At 44.7% G+C, this 26,618-nt stretch overlaps 1 long non-coding RNA gene across 2 annotated transcripts in view; it reads right to left on the reverse strand.

Moving 5' to 3' along the window:
• Window positions 1–292: 292 nt before the first annotated feature.
• Window positions 293–26,618, reverse strand: part of LOC109381310 (uncharacterized) — a 65,928-nt gene continuing 39,602 nt past the window's right edge. The window contains exon 3 of one of the 2 annotated variants that reach the window (XR_002123695.1): window positions 293–1,531. This is a non-coding gene — a long non-coding RNA (uncharacterized LOC109381310). Of the gene's footprint in view, window positions 1,532–20,603; window positions 21,479–26,618 lie in introns of those variants that run through there. The other variant, XR_002123694.1, reaches the window with a different exon arrangement.

Here is a 26,618-nt window from a genome sequence, read left to right on the forward strand (position 1 = left end):
GTGCCAACCGCTCAGCACCTCCCTTCTCGACAGCGAAACCTAACCCAGCCATCCAACCCGATGCTGCGTGGACTAGCATTCTCGTGCTGGAATAACAGAGGGAACCCCCTTTGTGAGAGAGAAACCCAACCTCCAGATACGATTCCTCCACTGTGAACCCCCAGAGCTTCCTTACAATGCAGTCGGTTACGTATGAACCTACATCGATGACGGTGGTCGGAGGCCTGGGCATGGAGGACTGGGGGGGGGGGGGCGGTAAGGCCAGCCAAGAGGAAGACCAGGGCAGCAGCTGCTCTGAGGCCACGGGGATGGAGGCAGAGCGAAAGGGGAGGGGAGCGTGGGGGGGCTCTCTGGCCCTCGGAGGGCTGGCTCCAGAGGCCTCCTACCCCGCCCGCCCACCTCCCTCTCTTCCTCCACCAAACCACATTCCCAGGCAGGCGGCGACTGAAACCAATTGTTCCTGTCAGGACTGGGCAACCAGGCCATTGCCTCCAGCTTCCAGCTCTTCTAGGGCTTCCAGGAACCAGAAAGGCCTGGCTGGGGACAGAGCAGATGCAGAGCACAGCACGCAACAAGCGGCCCGCGAGTTCATGCCGCATAAACCTCATTGCAAAACCCACGTTGCCTTAAAAAAATCTTTAAACCACCTGGACACAGTAAACTGCGTTGGGGAATACCAGGTGGGCTCTTTAAAAAGATGGAAGGGGGATCCACTGGTCCTTATCAGGGCCTAGGACGCAAATTTCTCCAAACCTTGTCTTCCCGGGATAAGTGTCAGATGGATGAGGTTGTTTCCTTCTAATAAGCAAGGACTATGTTCCTTTACTGCTTTTCCCCTTTTTACCCTGTGTTCCTCTTTTTACTTACTGTTATTGTAAGAATATTTCTACTTTGCAATAAATGCGTAATTTAAATGTTTTTCTGACTGTGCATATAGTCCAGCTCTTTCCCTTTAAGAAAACAAACCCGTGTCCAAGATGTAGCACAAAGACAAACGTCTTCCCTCCTCATCTAAAGAAATGGGAGACCTCAGAGAGCAAAGTGGAATCACATCTACCTTTTGTTTTTGTTTCGATAAAAATGCAATTTAGAGTTCTCACTTCTGACAATGGGACTATTTAACATTCAACGTGGGTTTAGTTTTTGCAAGGTGACCTCTGCATTTATGTGATGCCTTTTTCCTGGGCTGTCAGTCCTGAAACAGAGCAAGCACTCCAGTAATAATTGCCTGGGCACTGAGTCCCCGGAACGGGCAGCCGTGGAGATGCCACGCATGGGGCAGCCATGCTCCATCACTCAACGGCAGCTCAGCCCACCAGCAGCCGGAGATGCTTGCGAACAAGTCCTTTGTCCTGGAGGGATGAAGACAACCCAGGCATTCGTTTCCTCTAGAGCTTCTGTCAGAAAGCAGTTCCGCCATCGGAGTCAGCCGTCTTCAGATAAAACAGCGGGAAGGTCACTGATGGAGAATTCACACTACAAGGCTTGAGCCCTTCGCCTTAGGAGTCACTCACATAGCTTCACCTTCATCCTAGTAACAAAACAAAAAAAATGTTTTGAACCATCATCAAACCAAAAGTGCCCCCAGTGGGGGCTGTGCTCAAGACAACAAAATAAACACACCCACCAGGAATGTCAGCTGGGCCACAGAGTGCAAAGGGCCTGGTTGGTCCCCACATCTGGGGTTCTGCTGACAGAGCACTGGCCGCCCCTCCCCCGCCAAGCACACACATGACTTAGTATTCAGGTCAGCAGGAAGCGTGGCCAGATTTTCCTTTTACGCTGAATTCTAGAAAGCTGCTGTTGGTGTTTGGGCTGGTGGGGGAAGGGTTGAGAGGGTGGGGGGATCAGAATCCCCGGGTCCTTTGCACTAGTAACCTTAACCCGGCACCATCTCCACACCTCGGCCAGCAGGCAGCCTGCGAAACGGGGCTTCCTATGTGGCTGCGCACACCTGCAGGCCCCAATCACACACGCCTTCCCGAGGGCGGGCAGGTTGCCTGAGTAGGATGGTGTCGTCGCCCAGGTGGCAATCGGGCAGCCTTGCTGGAGGCAGTCACATGGTCGCCTGCTTCTCAGCAGTGTCCCCCGCCCGCCCGACATCATAATGAGTGCCCTAGAATCCGGCCTGACCCAGGGTGGTAATTTGATGTGAGTGGAAGGGTCAGGCATGTCACTTAACTGATATCAACCAGCGCCTTTGGCCTTTGAACAAGCTCTGGTGTTAACTAGCTGTGGGCCCTGAACAAAGCATTTACCCTGTCTGGACCTCTTCATCTGTAAATGAGGGAGACCCCTGTTCTTCAAAGTCCCTTCAGTGCTAACGTCTAAGGTATCAGGATTTCCTGGGCTAATGCATGGAAGGGAATATGAGGGGTGTATCTGAAAGCTCTAAATCTATAAGAACAAGAACACTGCTTGTGCATTGATTTCCAAAGCAACCCTTTAAAAAACAAAAAGAGCAGATAAGGATACACGCTACATCTGGCCCAGCCTTGACTCAACTTGGAAGCTGAGGGGAAATGAATATTCATGGAATTGGATCATGATAGGCACCCACCCGGGAGAGGCATGTCTCCATCCTTCACTCCACCCTACCCCACAGAGCCGGCTTTAACGTGATGCACCAGCAGGCCCTCCCTGGTTTCCTACATCAGGGGGTTGATATGAAAAGGTAATACATATGTAGGACTTCTAGTAAAAGTCCAATCAAGGTCATCACCCGTTATGCTGTCTGTCCCTCAGGAATAAAAACCGTGGGACAGGTTCATCTCCAACTTGGCCTATGTCTCCCAACAAACTGGTCGATTTCCTTTTTGCAGACAATGCGCTGGATGTAACCTATCCGCTTGGACCTGCCTGAGTGAGAATCCAGAATGAAGGTCTGTGTTCCACTGACTGCCTTTTCTTACCCTGAGCACTCCAGTGTAACCGTACCTGTGGCTTCATTCTTATTCTAATGGTTTTGGGCTTCACCGAGATACCGGTTCTTTAAGTGAGTTCATTCATTCATTCATCTGAGCAGTTTTAGGTTTACAGGGAAAACTGAACAGAAAATACGGAGTTCCCGTCTGCTTCCTCTCCTCCCCTCCCTCTCCACAGCGTCCCGTATTATTAACATCTTGCATTTGTGTGGTACAGTTGTCGCCATTGGTGACCCAGGGTTGATACATTATTATTAACTAAAGCCCCTAGTTTACATCAGTGTTCACTCTTTGTATTGTGTTCTCAGGGTTTTGACAAACACATAATGACATGTATCCTATCCACCATGGCAGCACAATACAGAGTGGTTTCACTGCCCTAAAAGTCCCGAGCTCCGCCTATTCGTCCCTCCCCCATAACCCTTGGCAACCCTGATCTTTCTGCTGTCTCCATAGTTTTGCTTTTCCAAAATGTCACACGGTTGAATTATACAGTAGGTAGCCTTTTCAGGCTGGCTTCTTCCGCTTAGAAAGATGTGTTTGAGGCTCCACTGCAAGCAACATGTCTTTTTTGTGGCTTAACAGCACATTTCTTTTTATCGCTGGATAATATTCCACTGTCTGGATGGACCACGGTTTCTTTATCCATCACCTACTGAAGGACGTCTTGGTTGCTTCTCATTTTTGGCAATTATGAATAAAGCTACAATTCCTACTGGTTTTTGTTATTATTATTTTACTGTAAACTGCCTCAAGACCCCTTTGGAGGTAGATGGAAGTAAGTACACATTAGTATTGAAATATGCTTGAAAATTCACACTATAGAACCTTCGTTTTTAAAACCCTGACAATCGGAATCAAGTTTAGCACAGATGTGGCTAAAACCCCCGAACGTGTACCCAGACTCTGCTACACGGCTCTGGGGATCCAGGGTGCTCCACGTGAGCTGATGTGGACCAAGCACTGCCTTGCTAGGTGAAGAACTCAGCAGGGGTCTCACTCAAGGTGACATGAATTACAGATGCTGGAATTCGCTTGTTTCCTAACTAGAATCAAACTCAAATCGCCGTTCATCAGAAATAAGCAAAGAGAAGTGCATTTGCTGCTATTAAGGATACAACAGAATTCTTAGTATTGAGTTGTTGAAAAAGTCATGACGTATTTTTTCTGGTTTTCGCTGCAAAAATGCGTCATGACTTTTCCTACAACCCAGTATACAACTAACTGTTTTTATTATTGACGACACATTCTAACTGTGTGTGTGACAGGCGCAGAGCTTGGTTATATGCAGAGATGCAAGGGCGCAGAGGCTGTTGATGGGGCAGATATATGCAGAGATGCAAGGGCGCAGAGGCTGTTGATGGGGCAGATATTGATTAAACTTGCGTCTTCAGGATGTGGGTCGGAGCTGGGAACTGAATAGGAGCCCAGACTGGTTTCTTAATTTGTGTTTTTCTCAAAGCGAAACACGAGTGTCTGGTTCTTTGGGGGGTTCTGTTTGCTTGTTTTGGCAAGCAGCGTTAGGAGGCTTATTACAAAGCAGATAAGTCAGAAGAACAATCGCTAGCCTCACTGAATTTCATTAGATACTTTCAAGCCTTTGCTGATTCTTCCGGTAGCGACTTCCACATTTTCAAGTATAGCTAATCCGTCTTGGTTAATCCACTTTCGGCATCATCTACTGTCTTCCTATTAAGGTAGCTGAGGATTTACGGTTCTTGCAATATAGTTTGCTACAGCACTACTTTGGGTTAGATTAGTATTCAATATCTGTATGATTAGGACCATGTATCGTTCACTGCTGAGTCAAGTAATAAACTGTGATTATACTTTCTTTCTTGTACAACTTTTTGTTTGTCCTAAAGTTAACAGTTGCTTAATGTTTGGATTTACTTCATTTTATTTGTACCTGTGCTGTACCCTCACACCCCTTCGCATGGCTAAACCCACCTGATAACCAGCCGGCTCCATTTTTGTTTCCAAGAGACTCCTTCCTGGGCTCTGGGCCCCCTGGCCCCAGCTAGACTGTTTCCTTGGAAGCTGCATAAATCTGTCCTTGGACTTCCCACCACCACCACCCTGGAAACCCCACGTGCTCCTTGAAGCTCTCCTTTCTGGGATTTCCTGTCTCCCTTGTTCTTGGCTATTCTTAGTTATCCCTCACCCTGATGAGCCATGTCTTCCAGTAGCTTCCTGAGAAAGTATGCAGAGCTAACCAAAAGCTGGAGTCAGAGAGATGGGGATCAAACAGCAGCTTTCCCACCGCTGAGGCTGTTGGGGGAAGGCGGTTCCTTGTCTGCTGGCCAAGGGAGCACCCTCCCACGACACCCTGGAATTAAGTGCACCCACTCAGCTGTGCTGGAAAATGGCAGCCTCCCCAGATGGGCGAGATTGACAGGACACCTGCTCTCTGCAGGCTGGCAGGCTCGGAAAGCAGGGGGGAAAGGGCCCAGGGGTGGCACTCACATCCTTCTCCTCAACATGGCCCGGGGAGGGGAGGGGAGGGAGGAGCGGGGCCAGCCTGGACATCAGCGTTTTTAAAGCCCCTTAGGTCATCGGATGTAGCTGGGGCGCAAACCCTGCTACAAGTCTGGTCTAAGAGGGAGAAGTGAGCAGGCCGTTCTAACTGCTCCCCACAAAACCCCCTCACCTCACCCTGGCCTCCCCTTCTCCCCTTTAATGCACAGGCTCTCGGCTGCTTCCTCACCGCCATCTTGTGCTCCTCTTCCGCACAGGGACAGCTCGGCTGGGGGATTCTGTCCTAGTTTCTTGTGGGTCTGAGTCTGTGTTTCGGTTTCTTATTCTTTATTTTGAGAGGGATTTCTCAGAGCTGATGGAGGGGGGAAAGCAAACTGTTGAGCAAAGCCACATTGCATGGCTGCTTTTACCAAGAGTTTTGCTTAAATGTTTTAGAAGTGATCCAGAGAGATAACAAATGGGTCTATTTCTATAAAAAAAATATTTGTTGTTTTGAAAAGAAGTTCCAGATAAAGGTCATGAGAGTTAGAGCCAAGAGTAGACAGCCTTCAGCCCACACATGACCACTGGGACCCAGATCTGCACACGTCAGCTTGGGGTGGAGGGGGACACCGCCAGACACTCTCTCCTCATGGAACGTCTTTAAATCATAGGATATAATTCCATTTATTATAGCAATTTCCCAAAGTATCCTCTTTACACAGCACCGCACAGTGTAACCATCCACGTCTCCACTGCGTGAGGGGGGAGCTCGCTTCTGGCCCTCTCCTGCAGCTACGGGACCTTGGCTGGGCTCCTAACCTCTCTACGCCTCAGTGTTACCATCTCTAACATAGACATACTATTATCTGTGCTCCATGCCTCCCAGAGTTAGTATGAGGCACCAATGTGATCGCATATGGGCGGGTGTTATGAATTAGAAGGTATTAACCAGAAGTGTCTCCATTATAATAATCTGCCCGATCTTTTTTTCTGTCAAGTGACACAGGCAATCTCAACTGTCTGCCCATTTCCCCCCAGAGCACATGCTTCTGCATGGCCAAATAATAATAATAATAATAATAATAATAATAATAACAATTTCTTTCCTACTTTCACATTCAAAAACAGTTAACAAGCTAAATTCTTATTAAATCATGCTTATAAAATATCTTTGGAAGGAAGAGTTTAGGGACGCCTATGCTAGATTTAATTGAGAAATGAACGGGGAGGCCAACTACATTATAGCAGGCTGCTTGGGCCGCCATCACAAAATACCACAGACACAACAGAAACGTATTTTCTCACAATTCCAGAAGCCGAAAGTTCAAGATCAAGGTCCAGCATGGGAGGTTCTCATGAGAGCTGCCTTCCTGGCTCGCAGGCAGCCTCCTTCCGGCTGTGTGCTCACACGACAGAGGAACAGGGCCCTGGTGTCACTTCCTGTTCTTACAAGGACACCAGTCCTATTGGATTAGGACCCACCTCTGTGACCTCATTTAACCTTCATCACCTCCTTCAAGGCCCCGTCTCCAAATGCACACTGGGGGTTAGGCCTTCAACATACAGATTTGGAGAGCAACACGATTCCGTCCATAGTACACACCCTCTCCACCTCTCACATGTGGGTTCTGAACGAGCAGTGATGGAAGAGGTGAATGTCCCATGGCTGTGACAAGAGCCCAGTCTGGACCAGAAGTCGAAATGAACTGGAATTCACAGAGTGAAGGCTATGGCTTGAGGCCAGGTTGACCTCACAGGCTTGGTAGAGCTTTCTAGAGTCTGGGATATCGAAAAGCTGTCTCCCAAAAGCCCCAATATCTGCTCTCTGCACATGAATGCTCTTGTGTATCCTTTGAACCCTTGTAAACGTCCTACCGCTATTCGGAAGCATAGCTGCCCACGTGCCGATGATTCTGGAAGCATCTTCCTTTGACAACTCACAGGAGAAGGGCTGTGAAAAGACTACATTTCTGGGCCTGAAACCACAAGACTATTTAAGTCTCCGCGTGTTGGCGGTGAGGTCAGAGGCTCTGCCACCACAGAATTCAGACTTCTTTGTGGTTTCACATAATAGCTACCTATTAAGTTTGCCTTCTGCTTGACCTGTGGGACTGCCATTTAGGAAGGGAAAGCATCATCCGTCATGCATCTTTATGAAGAACTTCTTTAAACGTATGAAACTGTTTTCATAATTACTGAGCCCAGCTCGGTTTCCAGAGCGCTGCTCATGATGTACAAATAGAGTAAAATCGCAACCATCCAGGATCAGGCCAAAAATTCCTTCCAAACGAGCAAGAATAAAAGGGTTTTGTCATTCTTTTTCTTGAAAATGATATAAATCCAAATGAAATAAGCCAAATTCAAGATCCACTTAAAGGAAAAAAAGAAAAGAAAAGAGAATAAAAGAAAGAAAACTTCCATGTTACGTTGTGGTGTTCGTTGGGTTATTCATCCACAGGCCTCATCCAGAATCCTTATGTCCACCCCCCTCGACAGTGTTCACTGCAGCTCAGAGCGCTGATTCGAAGGCACAGTACCATTCTGAATCACACGTAATTCATCATCCATTTGCACTGGAATACACAAAAGTGTATCAAAATCTTTGGTTGTTGTTGGTATTTTGCTGACTTTACGTCATAGAAAAACCATGGCTTTATGCGTACTTTCCCAACTTCGTCATTATAGCATATATTGTCAAGCTAGGAGGACAGAATATATTGTTTAGCAGTTGATTAGTTTGGCTGACAATTTTTCAAATATGGACACAATGTGTAGGTCTCCATTCCTCCTCTCACCCAGGCCCTGCAAAGGCCAGGCAGGCTCACGCTGCCCAACGCGCCATCCCAGGCTCCTTTCATCTTTCTGCTTCCCCATCCTTAGTGTGTGCTTTTGGCTTCATGTCTTTTTACCTCAGGGCCTCAAGATGGCTGCTCCAGCGCCAGCCTCATGACCATGTTCCAAGTAGGAAGATCAAGACAAGGGGAGAGAGATAAAGTGGTACCAGATCACAAAAGCAACGCATTCCAGAAATCCCTGGCAGACCTCCCGCATCTGCAGAACCATGTCATCCGGCCACCCCTAGCTGCAAAGGCCTCAGGGAAGGTGGGCATTTAAGCTGGACACGATGCCACCCTGAACAAAATCGGGCTTCTGAGAATTAGGAAAAAGGGGAGAATAGGTATCCAGTGGGCAAGGAGCAGTGTCTGTCAGACACAAGGTGCTAAAAGCAAAGACTTCTAGGGGCATCTGGTCTCGGGATTAATGGGTCACAAAAAGAGACAGAGTGGGTGAGGCCTGTCGGTCATGCCTGGTGACCATGTCTACGCCAGACGCTCCTGGAAGGTCAAGGTTCTGAGTGCTCTGTACATGGAACCTGGGGTGGGGCTGAGACCATCAAGGAGCCCCCTTGGCCTGGAGCAGCTACAGAAGGAAGACACAAGTAGACCAAGGCCCCCCAAATGGTTCTAGAAGGAAGTTTGGCAATTCACAGCAAAAGCTTTGAGCAAACAGGAACCTCTGCTTCTGAGGAGGCTGCCCATTTTTTCCTGCTCCCCAGGTCCCAGGCAACTCAGCTTTTCCTCCCATTCTTTGAGCTTCACCACAACCACCTCACACATGGCTTGTGCCTCGACTGCCGGAGCTGGTTTTATCGACAGCCCCGGATTTTCCACCTACGGACTGGAGCAGCTTTGTGGTAGAGAGGGAGGCAAAGAGATGTAGCTAACGTCGCTATGCAGGATTTGCAGAGCAAAACGCTGGCATTTTCAGATTATGGTTTATTTAGGTTGTTTGGGGGCGAGGGTGGTGATGGAAATTCCAGAAGTGGCGGGGAGGAGTGTATGTCAGGAACTAAAGCCCACACTATCCCTTACTGTTGCAGTTGGCTGGTTTCTACCGCAACCCAAAAACCTCAACTTATATAAAAAGATTTATTTCAACTTTATCACATTTAAGGAGAGACCTATACTATTTAATTTATTTTAAATTAATCATATAAGAAAAGTATGACTTATCAACAAATTTTAAAGTGATATATTTTGTGAGAAACATAGATTCAAAGTTATGTACATATTATGGTATCAAAAATAAAATTGGTTCTATGAACTGTTTGGAATTTTTGCATGTTCTTTTAAATTGAGTTTTAATAATGGAGGTTTTTATAGATACATAAATTCACATTTTGTTTTTAAATGACAAATAAAGAGAGAAGATTCCAGACTGTTCTTTGTAAGGGCTCCTTAGCAAAAACACAATATGGGTGTAATCTTTATTCCTAACAAACAACAAGGAAGATTGGGTAGCACTGTCATTTCATTTTAGCTTTTAATATTGGACAAATTTAATTTTTTTTTAATTTATTTTTTTTATTGTTAGTTTCAGGTGTACAGAACAATACAATAGTTACCCTTTTTTCACCCTCACCAGGTAACAACCCCCCTCCCCCCTAATTTTTGTTTTTTTTTAAAGATTTNCTGCTAAATTGGAAACACCATCCACCCTGAAAATGAAACTTACACAATGAGAACTCAGGGATGGTATGAGGATAGAAAGTTACATATTAAAAGGATTGAAGCTACCCAGTTTGTCACTGACTCATATACCAGGGAGAGGTCGTGGCCTGTGTTCAATAAGAGATTTCTAGACTTTCCGCTGGTCCCCTCTGTGTCCACACAGCTGGAGGAAGGAGTCCTTACATTGACTATTACCGGAAAGGAAAACCCAAGGTATTTTGAGACTAGTGTTAGTTTTGGGTGTCGCAAGAGGTGGGAACCTGAACTTGGCCTTGGGGGATCGCTCGGCGAACCCTGAGTTGTGCGAACAGAAAGACCATTTGGTAAATGGTGTTAGCCTCCTGGTGTCAGGAAGGCTGTGGAGTGTGGAGGGGAAATGGGGTGAGCCAGGGAGGGCACATCTGCCCCCAAAAGAGCCCTGGTCACCAATGCGCCATCACTGCAGTCCCTTCTGGGTTTTTAAGAGAAACCAGAAATGTCTAAGATTTTATTATTAGAAACTAACTCAAATTTAAACTCAGGTAAAAGGCTGTGAGCCAACACTGAAAGAGTATACAGAAAACCAACAAAGGTCTGATCTTCTCATGGTGGCTTTTTAACTCCTTTCTCTGAAATCTCAAATATAAAGTTTTTACAAAGGATGCCTGGTACCCAGCCCGTGTGTCATCTGCATCATGCCACACAGGGCTGGCCATAGGATGAGCAGAGGCACTAGAAGGACACCTGGGGTATCATATGACACATACAGAGAAAGCCAAAAGAATGTATATACATTTTTAGAAAGAAAAAAACTGTATTAAAATTGTAATACTCAATATATATACCACCGATAACAAAAGATGACTACAAGTCATGTGAATACATTTTTTTGGCACCCCTAGTATCTGGTCTTTGTCCCAGGTTCCTGAACCTCTTGGAATTTCCTGAATGACAATTCTTTTATTCATAATGAGCCCCTATTGATCATGCCTGAGTTTATGCTAATGAGGTGACTTAGGGTGGAGTCCATAGATGGGGCCGGGGAGTCACCAGCATGACCACGTGATTAGATGGTTGGAACTTTGAGCCACCCCCACAAATCTCCAGGAAATGGGGGATTGGGGCTTAGGATTAAACTCTGAAAACTCTTGATCTATAAGATTTGATGAGCTTCTGGGTTGGTGACCACATGGAAGTGCCGGGAGGGTGCTCCACCCAGAGAGGGCGTGGGAGACCCGTGCCAGCCCCGCCCCTCCACTGCTTGCCCTGCACGTCTCTCCCTTTGGCTGTTCCTGAGTTGGATCCCTTAAAATAAACTGGCAAACATAAGTAAAGCGCCTGAGTTCTGTGAGCTGATCTAGCGAATGATCGAACCTTAAGAGGGGGTTATGGGAACCCCTGATTTACAGCTGGTCGGTCAGAAGCACAGGTGGCTCAGGCCTTGCCACTAGTCCCGAGTCTTGCAGGACTGAGCTCTTAAGCTGTGGGGTCTGCATTAACTCCAGGCAGTATCTGGACTGAACTGAACTGAACTGAATTGTTGGACACCCAGTTGGTGTGGGAGAATCAGAGAACTGGTCGTTGGTGCTGGAAAACACTTCAAAACACCCAACTCAAGGCTCAGGCCTCGGGATTTACCAGTCAGCACATCTGGCATCCAGTTTTAAGTTCTGTAGTGCCATGTTCTATCACACCCCAGCTTTCAGCAAAGCTTTACTGGTCTTTGCTAACCCTGAGAGGGATTGAAGGAAGGGTCTGGAAAGTGATAGAGGCCCCTGCAGGAATCTAGCAGGTGACGTCTAGAGTCACAGCATGATGGCTTGACTAAAGGGGACTTGTGGGCAAGTGGCCTTGGGGAGCAGGACCTGGTAACACACAGAGCTTCCTGCAGTCAGGCAGGTAGGAGCTGGGATGACTGTAATTCTAGCATTAAAGAAAGCGTGACATCCAGGACAGCAAAACACGAAGCCACCACGCCACACTGTGCCAAGCCCCCAGGGTAACTCAGCAGCCCTGTTCCCTGTCCCCACTTCCGTGCTCCTTCTCACTTCCAGCCTCGTCATCACACCTGCTGGGGCCGCCCTTTCCTCACTCAGGCTCTGGACTAGTTTATACACGCTGACGAAGGAAGAACCAACCCCAAACATCCTCGGTGCCCTATCCTGGCCTAAAAATACATACACTCTTGACTGTGTCTGAGCTTTTTCCGCCTTTCAATTAATTATTTACTTATTTTTAAATGAGACTATTTCTTTAGCAGTTTTAGATTTACAGTAAAAACACTGAAAAATACAGACTTCCCATCTACACCCTCGCCCCTCCCAACTTCCTATCATTGACATCTTGCATTAGGGTGGTACATTCGTTACAATTGATGAGCCAACCGCTACATTGTTATTAACTAAACCCCATAGTTTATATTAGGTTCACTCTTGGTTTTGTACATCCCAGGGGATTTTATAAATGTATAATGGCATGTATCTGCCATTGTAATATCATACAGAATAGTTTCACTACCCTAAAAATCCTCCTGTTTACCCCTCACCTCATCCAACCCCTGGCAACCACTGACCTTTCACTGTCTCCACAGTTTTGCCTTTTCTGGAATGCCACATAGTTGGAATTACACAGTTTGTAGCCTTTCCAGATTGGCTTTTCTCACTTAGTCATATGCATTCACGTTTCCTCCAGATCTTTTGGTGGCTTCACAGCTCATTCTGCTTACTGCTGAATGATACTCCATTATCCGGATGGACCACAGTTTGTTTATCCACCTACTGAGGACATCTTGGCTGCTTCCAAGGTTTGGCAAAGATGAATAAAGCTGCTATAAACGTTCATGTGCAGCTTTTCACAGGGACATATGTTTTCAGCTCGTTTGGGTAAATATCAAGGCATGCGATTGCTGAATCATATGGTAAGAGTATGTTTAGTTTGGGAAGAAACTGTCATCCAAACTGGCTGTACCTTTTGCATTCTTTCTGTGTATTTTTAAACCATAATATTTTTTGGATTTATAAGATCTATAAATAGCTACATGTTGCTTTTTTTATTTTTATTTTTTATTTATTTATTTTTGTATTCTAAGATATGGGACAGGCTGCCTTCCTTTAAAATTTCAATAATTGCCAAGAATTTCATGACATCCCCTCCAAGTTATCATCTTTATAGACCAAGCCATTCTCTGGACCATCTCAGACTCATTTCTTCTTTCAAGAGTAGGGGTACAAAAGGACTTCCTTCCTTGGCAACACCAGATCCCCAAACCCACACGCATGAGTTTCTCTCTCCTCCTTGCAGTCTCGGCAGAAGTGTCCCCACTCCTCTGCCTCCTGGTCTTTGACATTTTGCTTAATCCATCTCTCTCCTGCCCCATCTCCAAACGCTTCCTCTCTGCAGGTTCATACTCATCAGCCCTTTCACCTTCTCTATCTCCCATCCTAAAACCAGATGAACAAATAATCCCCCAAACGTCCTGCCCCTCCATCTCCTTCAGTAACCTTACTCTGCTCTCTTTCACAGTCAAGCTCCTCGAGGTGGAGTACACATTTTCTCATTTACTTTTTAATATGATTTTTAAAAATCTCCGCTGCAAAGTCATTGTCCCTCCTCTCACCTCCAACCCAAGCATCTTATTTCAGACAATATTACAGATGAGTTTTTAATAGATTTCCAATAGCAGGAAATCCCTCTTAGGCAAATTGTTTCAGTAGAAAGAAAGAAAAGGTACAAGGAAAAAAAAATTGAGGAAAAAACTGCCCAACTGGTTTCATGAGATTACTATAACTCTGATTTCCAAACTGAAAACTGAGAGAACATTAAAAGGGGGGGGGGAAAGCAGGCTAATTTCACACATAAACAGAGATGAAAAATATGGCCAGAAAGATAAATATGTGAATAACAGAAGGAGAAGCTTAACTAGTGAAAAAGCAAAATTTACTCTAACTCATTAGCAGTCAGATACTTTTAATATTTAAAAAATAAAACACTGTGCTCAATGAATGTAAGAATGGTTTAACATCAAGAAACCCACGCATGTAATCCACTATATTTATGGTTTAATGGAGAAAAATAATATTACTAACTTTGACACACAGAAAATATTTGATAAAGTTCAACAATTTCCAAATTAAAAAAACAACTTATTGGGCCGGCCGAGTGGCTCAGTTGGTTAAGAGCTCGCTCAAGAGTTTGAGCTCTGAGCAACAGCGGTTCAATGCCCAGCCCGAGCTGAGCTGCTAACAGGTAGCAGGATGGCTCAGCTAAAAAAACAACAACAAAACACAAAACAACTTATTTAGTAAGGCTATATACCAAGAACATAAAACAAATATTATGCTGAATAAAGACATTTTATATATGAAATTTATAGAAACAGACTTTTACACGGTGCCTCCAGACAGGAGCTCAACCCAGTCCATACCCTGATTTCAGCCTGAGATATGCTGAGCAGAAAACTTGGCCACACCATACCAGACTTCTGTGCTACACAACTGAGTTAACAAATAGGTATTGCTTTAAACTGCTAAATTTGAGTGAATTTGTTACCTAGCAATAGAAAAATACTTCCTCCATCCAATTTTTTTCCAGAGCATTATGCGTATAGTGAGTATGCCTATTTTCCATTTATGAAATGAAATCTTGCTGTACTATTTTATAACCAGCAAATTAAAGATTCAGTTTGTCCAATTCCACCAAAACAAAACACAACAGAAACAATTTGTTGAAATTTATTGAAATCACACGGAAACTATAGATCAGTTAAGGGAGAACCAACATATTTAGGAGGTATGGAAAAGAGCCAGAGAAAGACAAATACTGTATGATATCATGTATATGCAATGTAATAACATTAAAAACTTACATTTTTAACTCTCATAAAAACAGAGAGTGGAATGGTGGTTACCAGGGATTGGGGGTGGGAAAATGGGGAGAGGTTGGTCAAAGGGTGCAAACTTCCAGTTATAAGATGAGTAAGTTCCAGGAATCTAAAGCACAGTATTGTGTATTATAACAATAGTCTACTGTCTACTTGAAAGTGGCTAAGAGAGTAGATCCTAGATGTTCTCACCACAAAAGGAAATGGTGATTATGTGACGTGACGGAGGTGTCAGCTAACACTACCATCCATATTAGTGGTGATCATATTGCAATCTGTAAGTGTATCAGATCAGCACTGTTATACACCTTAAACTTATACAATGTTACATGTCAATTATAGCTCAATAAAGTTGGGGACAGAAAAAGAGGGGCATTATAGCTTCAAAAGCATGATCTAACTCTCCACTTATTTAGGTCTTTAATGTCTGTCAGGCAAATATTATAAAATACTCAATAAAAGTCTTGCTCTTTTTATTGCATGTATTCCTAAGTACTATTGAAAAATAGTATCGTTTTTATCCCGTATTGTTCACTGATTGTTGTTGGTGCAGCACCACTGTAGAAATGTCGTTGATCTTTGTGTTTTGATTTTGCAGCAACTGCTTTAAACATCCTTTATGAATCTATCTTTATATTCTTTAGGGTTCTCTAAGAAACCCGTCAAATATATCTCTGAATGGTTTCTGTTTTACTTCTTCCTTTCCTTCCTTATCTTGCTGTGCTGATGGCCACTCCATCACCACGTGGGCTAAAAAGGGTCAGATGGTGTCTCTGAGCGGTTCCTAATTTTAAAGAGAATGTTTAATGTTTCATCATTAAGTTTAAGATTTGCTGTAAAATTATTATGTTTTCTAAAGAAATGGTCTTCATTATGTTACAGATAGTCTCTCATTGTGGTCTGTTAAGATTTCTTTAAATCATGCATGAATGTTACATTTTATCATTTGCTCGTCTGCACTGACGGAGGCAATCACATAGTTTTTCTCTTTCTCATACATTCCTGGATTCTGTTTGCCCATATTCTGCTTAGAATTTTTACAGCTATAATCACGAGTGAAATTGGCCAGGAATGCTCCTTTCTTGCACCATTCTTGTCTGGTTTTGGTGTCGTGGTGATCCAAACTGATTTGGGTTTCAATACATTAGTTAAAGAGTGTTCCTTTCATCTCTGTTACTTGGAAGCGTTTGTGACACGTTGGAATTATTTCTTCCTTGAATGTTTGGTAAATCTAATCTACAGGATCATCTGGGCTTGGCATTTCCTTGAAGGAGATTTTATCTTGTGTTTCCATTTCTTTAATGGGTTTAGAACCAATCGGGATTAGTATTTCCTCTTGACTCACTGTTGATAAGATAAATATTTCTAGGAATTTATCAATTTATAATCTTAAAGATGTTCATAATATCCTCTTATCATTTAAAGCTCTGCTCTGTCTGTATTTATATGCCCTGATTCATTCTTAATGTCTATTTGCACCTTCTCTCTTCTTGTCTCGATCAATTTTCCTAGAGTGTGAGTTCATTTGTCCTTTGGTCTGTCTACATGACCAATTTTTGTCCTTATTAATCCTTTATGCCATATCTTTGTTTTCTATTTCATTAATCTGTTCTTATTTTGAATATTCCCTTCTTCCTACTTTCTTTGCATTTATTCTTCAGTCTTTACTCTAACTTGTCCCCCTGAATATTTGGCTCACGAGTTAACAGCAGTTTTTCTTTTCTAATGTAAATATTTCAGGCTAAAATGTTTACTCTAATTATTGCTTCAGCACCATTCTTTCAGTTCTAATATGTAGTATTTTTATCATTCATTGTCAAGTAATTCCTAATTTCCATTATATTTTATTTTACATTAAGTTACATAGAAATGTTTTTTACCTTCTCAAAGTACAGAAAATATTTTTTGTTATTCATTAATAACTTATTATAAAAAACGTGGACCGTATGATACCAATCCTTCGAAATTTGCTGAGATCTACTATATGGATCAGTTCCTTCACTTTACACTCATCCTTGAAAGATGGCTTCACTTGAGATGCCCTTCTACAGAGAAAGCCATCTTATTTCAGCATTATTTCACTCACCTCTGGCTCTGCGGTTGCTAGTCCCAACTAGTTCTATCAGGGCAGAAATTGTGGCTGTTTTATTTACTCATTTTTTTTTATAACAGCTTTACTAAGACATATTAATTAATTCACATTCCACACAATTCACTCGTTTAAAGTGTATAATTCAATGGCTTCTAGTATGTTCACAGAGCTGTGCCACCATCACCACAGTCAATTTTAGACCATTTTCATCACCCCCAAAAGAAACCCATAGCCATTAGCAGTTACTCCATTTTTCCCCCCCAGCTCCTGCCCTAGACACCCACATATCTACTTTCTGTCTCTATAGATTTACCTATTCTGGACATTTCCTATAAATGGGAGCATACAATAAGTGGTTTTTTGTGGCTGGCTGCTTTCACTTAGCATGTTTTCAAGGTTCACCCATTTTGTAGCGTGAGTCAGAACTTTATTCCTTTCTACTGCCAAATAACACTCCATCACGTGGCTAGAACATTTTATCTATCCACTCATCAGTTCGTGGATATTTGGGTTGTTCCTACACTTTGGCTGTTAGGAATAATGATGCTATGAACATCTGTGTACAGGTTCTTGTGTGGACATATGTTTTCACTTTCCTTGGGTTTCGTTTCCTTAGTCATGGAATCGCTGTGTCATATGGTAACTCAATGTTAACTTTTTGAGGAACTGCCAAACTGTCTTGCAAAGAAGCGGCGCCATTTTACGTCCCCACCAGCAACGTACGAGGGCGCCAATTTCTCCACATCCTCGACAGCACATGTTATTATTTGTCTTTCTGATTATAGTGCTTACTCCTTTTTGCCCACCATCATACACAATGCTTGGCACATGGCATGCACTCGAATATTTAATGAACAATGAAATGAATGATTCTCTGATGACTGCGTGTTTGTAATTCTCACATGTATATTATGGTTATATACGTTATGGTTAGGTATGTTACATAAAATATGGCTACAGTATTATTATATCTTGTCCTAGTCATTAAATATCTTATTTAAAGCTACACTGCTATTTGGGCAGGTGTGTGGGGGGAGGATTGGCACATGTCACTGGTGACAGTGGCAGCCAATACCCTAAGCTACAAAGGGTTATATCCGTGATGCAGAGGCTGCAGACCAATTCTTGTCATCACACAGGCCAAGATCTGATTTCTGGGTAAGAGATTAGAAAAATCTTTCATTTTACTACATACCAACTTTGCCCAGATCTTAACGATACAGTTCCATTTTTATGGTTGTATTTTATTACTAAATCAAGAAGATAATGTAAATTTTAAAAAGTCTACCTAGGGCCGGCTGAATGGTGCGATGGTTGAGAACTGGCTTGGGATGCCAGGGGGCCCCGGTTCGGATACACATATGAGGGCCAGTGACACTGCCCTCCACAGCTAAGATGCTGAACAACAGCTCAACCTGGAGCTGGGCTGNCACACAGTAAACACTCAAGAAATGCTAATAAAAATCATTGTCGTATGGATACAGTATTTTAAGAAAGAATGTTGTATTTCAGAAAGAACATGAATGTGTTTTAAAAAAATAATATGCTCATGTGGACAAATCCATACACAGACCAAAAATTTGTACTTTCAAATATCAAATAACTTCTCACAAACACTGAAGTTCGGCCTGCTTTTTTAGACGAAAAAGGGAGCTCACTATTGCTTTCCTAGTGCTGTGCATTTGTGTTTTTAAGACTCTTTCCACTGTCAGTGATGCAATCTGCATTCAAACCAGCTCAGGCAGGCAGCAGTGTGGGCGGTCCCAGGTGAGCACATTGCAGGAAAGGTAAGGACAGCTTCTGCATTAGGTGGCAGACGGGGACTGATGGCTCTCTGTGTCCCCTACATGTCCCTTCTCTCTCGTTTTTCTGGGGCAACGCAACTGGTGTCTGTCAGGCTGCCTGAGTCTGAAGCCGCTTGGATGTTGTCTTTTTAGGGACCCTCTCCCTTGACACGGCGGGAGCCCCAGCCACCAGCAGCTTCCGCTCCCACGTGCTAACAATTCCAGAGCAGGGAGAACATGGACTTTCTCTCTCTGGCCCAGGTTGAAAAATCTTGAGGAAGACTGACTGGTGTACTTTGGGTCAGCTAGCCCCTACATCAGGTCCTAGAGCTGGTCCTTGAGGGAGAGGAAGGTGGGCAGAGGAGGGAGGCTGACAGAATAACGGCAGAGGCAGACACAAACCAAAGCATTAGGCAGCCAGCAGACACCCACCGCTCTCGGAGGAGACCAGGCCCACCTTTATAAGTGCTTTATGAACCAGAGCGCCTGTGAATTAAAAGGGCTTCCCACTGTGAACTCACAGTCATGGTGTATTGCATGTGTTAGGCTGTCCTGGGGACAGAGCCTGTCATGACCGTCCATCCATTCATCCCTCTCCAAGAGGCCGAGTGGATATAAAGTTTTGTTCATCCGACAACCAGGGGTGCTTCCCACCCACCAGACCCCAGGTGGGCACTGGGCATAAACCAACCAAGTCATAACCTCCTGGGAGTGACTTTCAAGAGACAGGGACATGCCAAGAAGGCAGTCACCAGCCGGATCCTCAGAAAATGACTTTATTACAGAGCTGGGAAATCAATGAAAACAAACAAGGGTCTCAGATCCACTTCAAACCGCTGGATTTCAGTGCACTTGATGTTTATAAAATTTCCACTATCTAAATCAGTTTTAAAGTTGTCTTACTTTTTTTTTTTAGGCTAAGTGCTTACTCTGACTTCCTCACACTTTCAAGTTCATTTCTAGTCCCTCAGGTCTGTCTGGAAGTTCTAAGAAAGACCTTTTTTATAAATTTTGCTCAATGTTGCAAAGAAACGACTTGTTTTCACTCGTCATGTACTGACACAGGCCCACATCCAGGTCTCTGGGGAACCGTACGAGGCATTTTCCAGATTTTTTTCCAGAATAAACAAGGCTTAAAGGCCGGCCTCGCTTAACCACTGCCCACAGCTTCACGTCTCCACGCCAGGCGGGAGGACAGGCTCCTTGACCTTCTGTAAATATTTTAACACAACCAGCTCTCTAAGGAATTAGAATTGGTATTTTTTAGGCAACTCTGAAACATCCACAGAAAATGCACCCTTTTATCGCTGTGTGCTGCACTTTATTCATGCTCAAAGTTTCAACATTCTATTTCTACAGCTGGTAACAAAAGAATTTCATATTCCAAACCTCTCGGGCAAAAAGGTCACAAAAGAAGCATTGAAATAACCAGATTGTAGGGGCTGCTTTTACCCAGCCATAGGAATGGGAAGAGCTCAGAAACATTGTAAGTGATTGAGAAATATTTCTGGCCACTGGTGCGACCTGCTAAATTGGAAACACCATCCACCCTGAAAATGAAACTTACACAATGAGAACTCAGGGATGGTATGAGGATAGAAAGTTACATATTAAAAGGACTGAAGCTACCCAGTTTGTCACTGACTCATATACCAGGGAGAGGTCGTGGCCTGTGTTCAATAAGCGATTTCTAGACTTTCCGCTGGTCCCCTCTGTGTCCACACAGCTGGAGGAAGGAGTCCTTACATTGACTATTACCAGAAAGGAAAACCCAAGGTATTTTGAGACTAGTGTTAGTTTTGGGTGTTGCAAGAGGTGGGAACCTGAACTTGGCCTTGGGGGATCGCTCGGCGAACCCTGAGTTGTGCGAAGAGAAAGACCATTTGGTAAATGGTGTTAGCCTCCTGGTGTCAGGAAGGCTGTGGAGTGTGGAGGGGAAATGGGGTGAGCCAGGGAGGGCACATCTGNGCCCAGATCTTGGTTTCTAAATACCATTCTCCACTAAAAGCTCCTTGGAGAAATGGCTGATTCCGGAGCTAGGACATCTATCTGTGTCATAAAAAAATAGAAATCCTTAAAGAATGATTGGGATGTGTCAAAAGGACACAGAAGTCAGCTTGAAGAGGCAACCAAATATAGGACAATTTGAGCATCAAAAAAAAAATCGGAACAGATTATAACCCATTGAATAAAACAGGAAATCATAAATTCATACGGAATGAAGAGTTTGATGAGGAATGGGATGTTTTTCAGTACCTCCCTCAAAATACATATTAATGACCGAGGTCAAAGAGGTCACTTCACAGTGAAGAACCCTAGCAGATGCCACTTTATCAAGTGATCAGCAAGGGGACAAATTGAAGTCCTGCAGCACGAGTTAGGAAGTGAAGAGCGCGGCACCACCTCTGAGAGGTTTCTGCCAAAGATGCACACTGTGAATCTAATCGTGAGGGGCGTCAGACCAATAAAAACTGAAGGACATTCTACAAAGCCACTGTCCTAGTCCCTTCAAATAGGTGGCAAGGTCATAAAGGTCAAGGAAAGCCTAAGACAGGGGACATGACAACACAGTCAATGTGTGACCATGGACAGGATCCCTGCGCCGTAACGGCCATTCTTGGGACAACTGGCACAACTCGGTGGCACCTGAAGGTTGGATGGCGGTGAGGACTCGCTGCTGATTTCCTGATGCTGATGGTTGCATGGCGCTTCTGTAGAACGTCCTTGTTTGTAGGAAGTACATGCTGAAGTGTCTGGGTTTGATGGCGTCTTACTCTTAAACGGCTGGGGGGGGGGAGGGTTTTGTACTGCAGTTGCAACTTCTCTGCAGTCTGCGGCTATTAGTAAAACTGCAACAAAAGAATAAATAAATAGGGCATAACATTATTTTCTTTGAAATACATGCCTTAAAGGGGTTTAGGTGCCACCCCAAAAAAGTCGATCTAGAGGAGACAGACTGTAATAGGGCGACCTCCCCCGCCTGGATGAATCTTCCTCTCCATTTGCCTTTCCTCACCCAAAGTCCAGGTCAGAAGCCCTCCTCAGGAGTTTGTACATGACCTTCAACTTTGCCCATCGCAGCATTCATCATACTAATTGTAACTGCCCGTTTACTTATACATTCTATGAGATTCGGGACATGGTCTGATGTGTTTACTGCTATATTCCCAGAGATTAGCACAAATCTAGGTTGTGTAGGAAAAACGCACCGTTTTCCTCTACTCTCAATACTTTACTTCTCGGGCTCAATCATATGCTAGAACGGCTCACATACTCAGGAGAACAATTACTTATGTTTCCCGTTTTATTACATAATAAAGGACACAATGAACAACAGATGAAGGCGAGGTCCAGAAGGGTCCCAAGCCCAGGAGCTTCTGTCCCTGTGGAGTTGGGGCCCGTGACCCTGCCAGCCCGTAGATGTGTTCACCAACCAGGAAGCTCCTCACATCCCATACTTGGGGGTTTTTGTGGCGGCTTTGTAACGTAGGCATGACGGATTGTTAACTCACTTTCCAGCCCCTCTCCAGAATATGGGGGGAGGGGGAGCTGAAAGTTCCAAGCTTCTAATCATGGTTTGGTCTTTCTGGTGACCAGCCCCCCCTCCCCCCATTCAGTAGGCACCCAGGAACCACCTCATTAGAACAAAAGACATTCCTACCACCTAGGAAATTACAAGGGACTTAGGAACTCAGTGTTGGGAACCAGGGTCAAAGACTAATAGAACGGGGGCAGAAATATATATGCATTTCTGATTCTTTCACACGGGTACACAGTAGTTCCTGAATAAGCATTTGCTAAACGAAGAAAAGGATCATTGACACTGACTTCAAAGAAGTCTTCCCCATAGTTTGGGAACATTTTTTCATCAGATAATTAAAAGGTAAAGACCAAGTGACACAGTTGAACGTGTCGCATGTTCCCCGTCCCCGATGGAGCCCTTTGCCCTCCTTCAAGGAACTATTATCAGGTTTTGCTATCGGCTGGAGTCTTTGCAGAGGAGGCATGGAAAAGGCCTGGCGTGAGTCAGCCCTCGGTCAACATGACCCTGTTCTCTGAAGGGCTCCCAGTGGGAAGCCTTAAAAGGAAAAAACTCAGTCAAAGGCCAGCCCCCATCACCAGCTCGCAGGCTTAGTAACCAAGGTCATCAAGCAAGCCAGAGTCCTCTACCTGTCCCTTCTCAACCTGCAGGATAATGACAGGCCTCTGAAGCATTCAGGTGACTTCCTCTAAAGAAAACTGCTGTGCTCCGAGTAACCCAAGGATGTTTCAGCCCAAACCTTGAAAATATCTACAAAGCAAACCATGCTGGACTTTCTCACTGCAGAGCTGGGCAGCCTGGAAAGCCCTCCGCGGGGCTGCCTCTTCTTCTGGTTAGCCTCTCCACCGGCCAGAGCTTGTGCGAAGCCGGAAGGAAGCCAGCATTCAGTCCACAATAGGGGCAATTGTTCTGAACTGCCACAGTCCGTTAAATGTTTGCTTTTTAATTTCACAATCTTACAGGAAATGAGGGGTCAAGGATATTTATTCCCCACCTTCCCCTCTGGTCACGACTAAAGGAGGCCAGTTGTTTTTCCAATTGCAGAGAGAAAGAGAGAGAGAAAGAGAGAGAGGAGAGGAGAGGAGAGGAGAGGAGAGGAGAGGAAGAGAGAGAGAGAGAGAGAGAGAGAGAGAGAGAGAGAGAGAGAGAGAGACACGAGAGACAGGGGAGAGAGAGAAAAAAAAAAAAAAAAAAAAAGACACAAAGCTGGACAGAGACTGGATTCCTTACGAAGCCAACGCAGGGCCGGGAAGCAACCCAAAGCTGCGAGGAATGGGAAGGAGGCCTCGGAACAGCGCTGGCTTCCCCCACTTCACATTCACGCTTCAAGGCCAGGCCACAGCCCGGCTCTTGCAGCTGGGAGAAGTCGGCATGTGCTTAAAGGCCCACTCACAGGACGGTCCCGCAGGAGTGAAAATCCCAGACGTGAATTCTAGTACCAGCTCTGCCGCTGAGAAGCAGAGTAAAACCTCCCAGGGCTGAAGTCTCCTAAAATGCAAGCTCCCGTCATGGGGCAGAATACATTTTAGGGCATTTCTAGCTTTCTAATTGCCTTGAAAAACAGCAAAAAAATAAAAATGTGTAATTCAGCTTTAAACAANATGACTATATAATTGTCAATAAAAATTGTGTGCCTGGGCCAGCCGAGTGGCGCATTGGTTAGGAGTTGGCTTGGGATGCCAGCACTGAGCAGCAGGGCCCCGGTTCGGATCCCACATGAGGGCCAGTGACACTGCACCCTCTACAGCTAAGATGGTGAACAACAGCTCGACCTGGAGCTGGGCTGCTGTGAGTCGCCGGCGATGGCGTAGGCTGCAGTGAGGCTGCAGCGGGCTGCCGTGAGCTACCATGAGTGGCTGGCAGCCAGCGTGAGTGGCCATGAGCCGCCGTGCGCGGCCGTCCAATGGCCGGCGACCGATTTGCCTCACCCAGGAAGAGCGCAATGATAATATCAACATGGGCCATGTGGTGATGTCCTCCACAACTGGACTGAAGAACAAAAGGACAGCAACTTGTCTTCCCTTCCCCAATTCCCCAACGCTGTTCCCCTCCCCCAACTCCCCATAAAATCTTTAAAAAAAATTGTGTGCCTTTTTCTTATTAAACTGTCTTTTATTTTTTTTCTTTAAGTTTAATTCACAGGCCCTCTGTTACTGAACCTATGAGGTAGAGAAAAAGTTTTTCCTCCTGACACCTGCATGCAAGGGCTGATTAATTAAAAACACAAAATGGAGACCTCTGGATTAATTATCAGCCCCCATGAAAACAACTCACTCCCGGAAGTTCAGCTCCTGGAGGCGACCCATGACCTACCAAGAGCAGGTAGAAATAAGTCGCTGGCCCAGGCCGTTCGCAGGTCCAAGCAGGAAGCCCCACACCGGTTTCGCCTCTTTACATTTTGACACAGCTAGCAACCATAGCACTGGTTTCCACGTTCTTGTACACCATATACTTTTTAAAGAAACAGGTTCATCGAGACACAGAACAAGCTGCACATTTAGAAGTGCACAGTCAGATAATTTCTGACATATGTGTACCCCATGCATACACCATCACCACAATTGAGAAAATGAATGTACCCATCACCCCCAAAAGTTTCCTCCTGCCCTTTTGATACCATATTTTTAGGTACAAAAAATAGCAGAATGTTTGTGGGTATAACGCCATTATTGTAGATTTTTGCGGGCATTTTGCTTAGATTTCTCTCTCTTCCACCCCTCTTCCCTCTGCATCTCACCCCACCCTCACCTAATCCCAACACCCTCACCCCAAGCCCTCCCAGCCCCCAACACCACTTAATTCCTGCAATTCCCCGCCAAGTCTTCTTGTTAGTAAAAGTGGCATTTTGGTATTACTTGAAATGATTACTAAAATAGCAGTATTGTGGTTCTGCTGTGATACTGACAAAAGCATATGGCACCAGGACTAAACCATCAGATTACCCTAAATAAGGCAACTTGCTGTTTGACGGGCTTGATCTCGGAGGTGTTCATACAGTTACCCCACAATATAAAACTGGGGATGGAGGCCTTCTGATCCGTGCAAGGATATGGACGTTTCTTTTAAAACTTTCTATGATTGTCCTGGTCTTCCTTCTATTTTAAAAATCTCTAAACTATACCACTTCCAAAATGTACATATAATGTAAATTAAAATTTCAACCAAAATATGTTATACCTCCAATTGTCCTGGGCTTTTTTGTTGTTGTTGGTGGTGGTGGTTTCTTTATGAATTAATTCTAATCGGACTAGATACTGGCTCGCGCTTCCTTTTGACGGAAGTAATTAATATTGCACTTAAATTTATACACTTTTAAAGCCTCTAATAATTCTTAGTATTAACTTAGTTGTATTTTTCTAACATTCTTAGTTTTAGGGAAGTTGAATTGATATAATACTGAGACAGTGAATATCTGCACTTACTTGAAAACTTTCTGAATAAAAGATAAACAATGGTGCTGATTCCCACTTTAAAAAACAGAGCAAACCTTAAAAAGATACATTTATCTGTATTTTCCCTTTCAGAGACAGGACCCCATAGTTGCCTAGAACGATGTCAGGTGTCCTGAGCCTGGGCTCTTTCTGCGTTCCTCCGCAACGAAATTAAAATTCTCCATTCCTTTCAGGCAACTGGCTCCTCCACGAAGCGGACGGACTGAATGGTCCAGAACGGCCCGCTCTGGACCTGGTTCCACGATGGCTGAGACCGGGACGGGATTGATGGACAGTCGGGGAGGTAGAAAGAGGGGGGGAGGTGGCTGACTGGGCACCGTGCCATGCAGACACGAGTTCTGACGTGACGACTTATAATGTGGTAGGGCAAAGGTGCAACCCAGACAACGGAAGCTAAAAAACTGCCAACGACCCTTCCTGTCCTCCTTCGCGTGCCTCCTCCCTGCTTCCTGTCCCCTTTCCTCCTGCTTTTCTCCTTCCCTTCCCGGCTCTTCCTCAAAAATTCAGTGCCAAAGTCATGAAGGTGTTAGAGCACACAGGTGGGTGTCTGAGGAAGGCAGCCAGGCGTGAGGAGTAAGAACCAAAGTCAGGCAGAGAAGGCCTCTGTCGTGGGTCCAGCGAGGGTATCAGAGGCGGGCAGGGCGAGGAAGGCTCCACAGGTGCTGGTGGAGACTGGTGACGCCAGGGGGTTGATCAAAGAATAAAGTGCGCTCGGAATAACAGGAGCGCGGTGTCTCCCTGTCGGCGAGAGAGGTACAAATACGGAAAGGGGAAGGTGAGAATGAACCCTGTGGTGCTGGATTGGAACCGAAGGTATTGGTATGAACTCAAGGATTTCCATCCAAATAGATATGGAAACAAATGTGTATTATTTACATCTGTATATTTCTAGCTGTCTACCAAGGGACCCTTGGAGCAACAGCAGCTCAACAGCAATGAGCACCCTAGTGCTTAGAGCTTGGGTTTTTTTCTTTCTTTTTTTTTTTTTTAAAGATT

Source organism: Hipposideros armiger, unplaced genomic scaffold (assembly GCF_001890085.2).
Source record: "Hipposideros armiger isolate ML-2016 unplaced genomic scaffold, ASM189008v1 scaffold_46, whole genome shotgun sequence".
Classification (NCBI taxonomy): domain Eukaryota; kingdom Metazoa; phylum Chordata; class Mammalia; order Chiroptera; family Hipposideridae; genus Hipposideros; species Hipposideros armiger.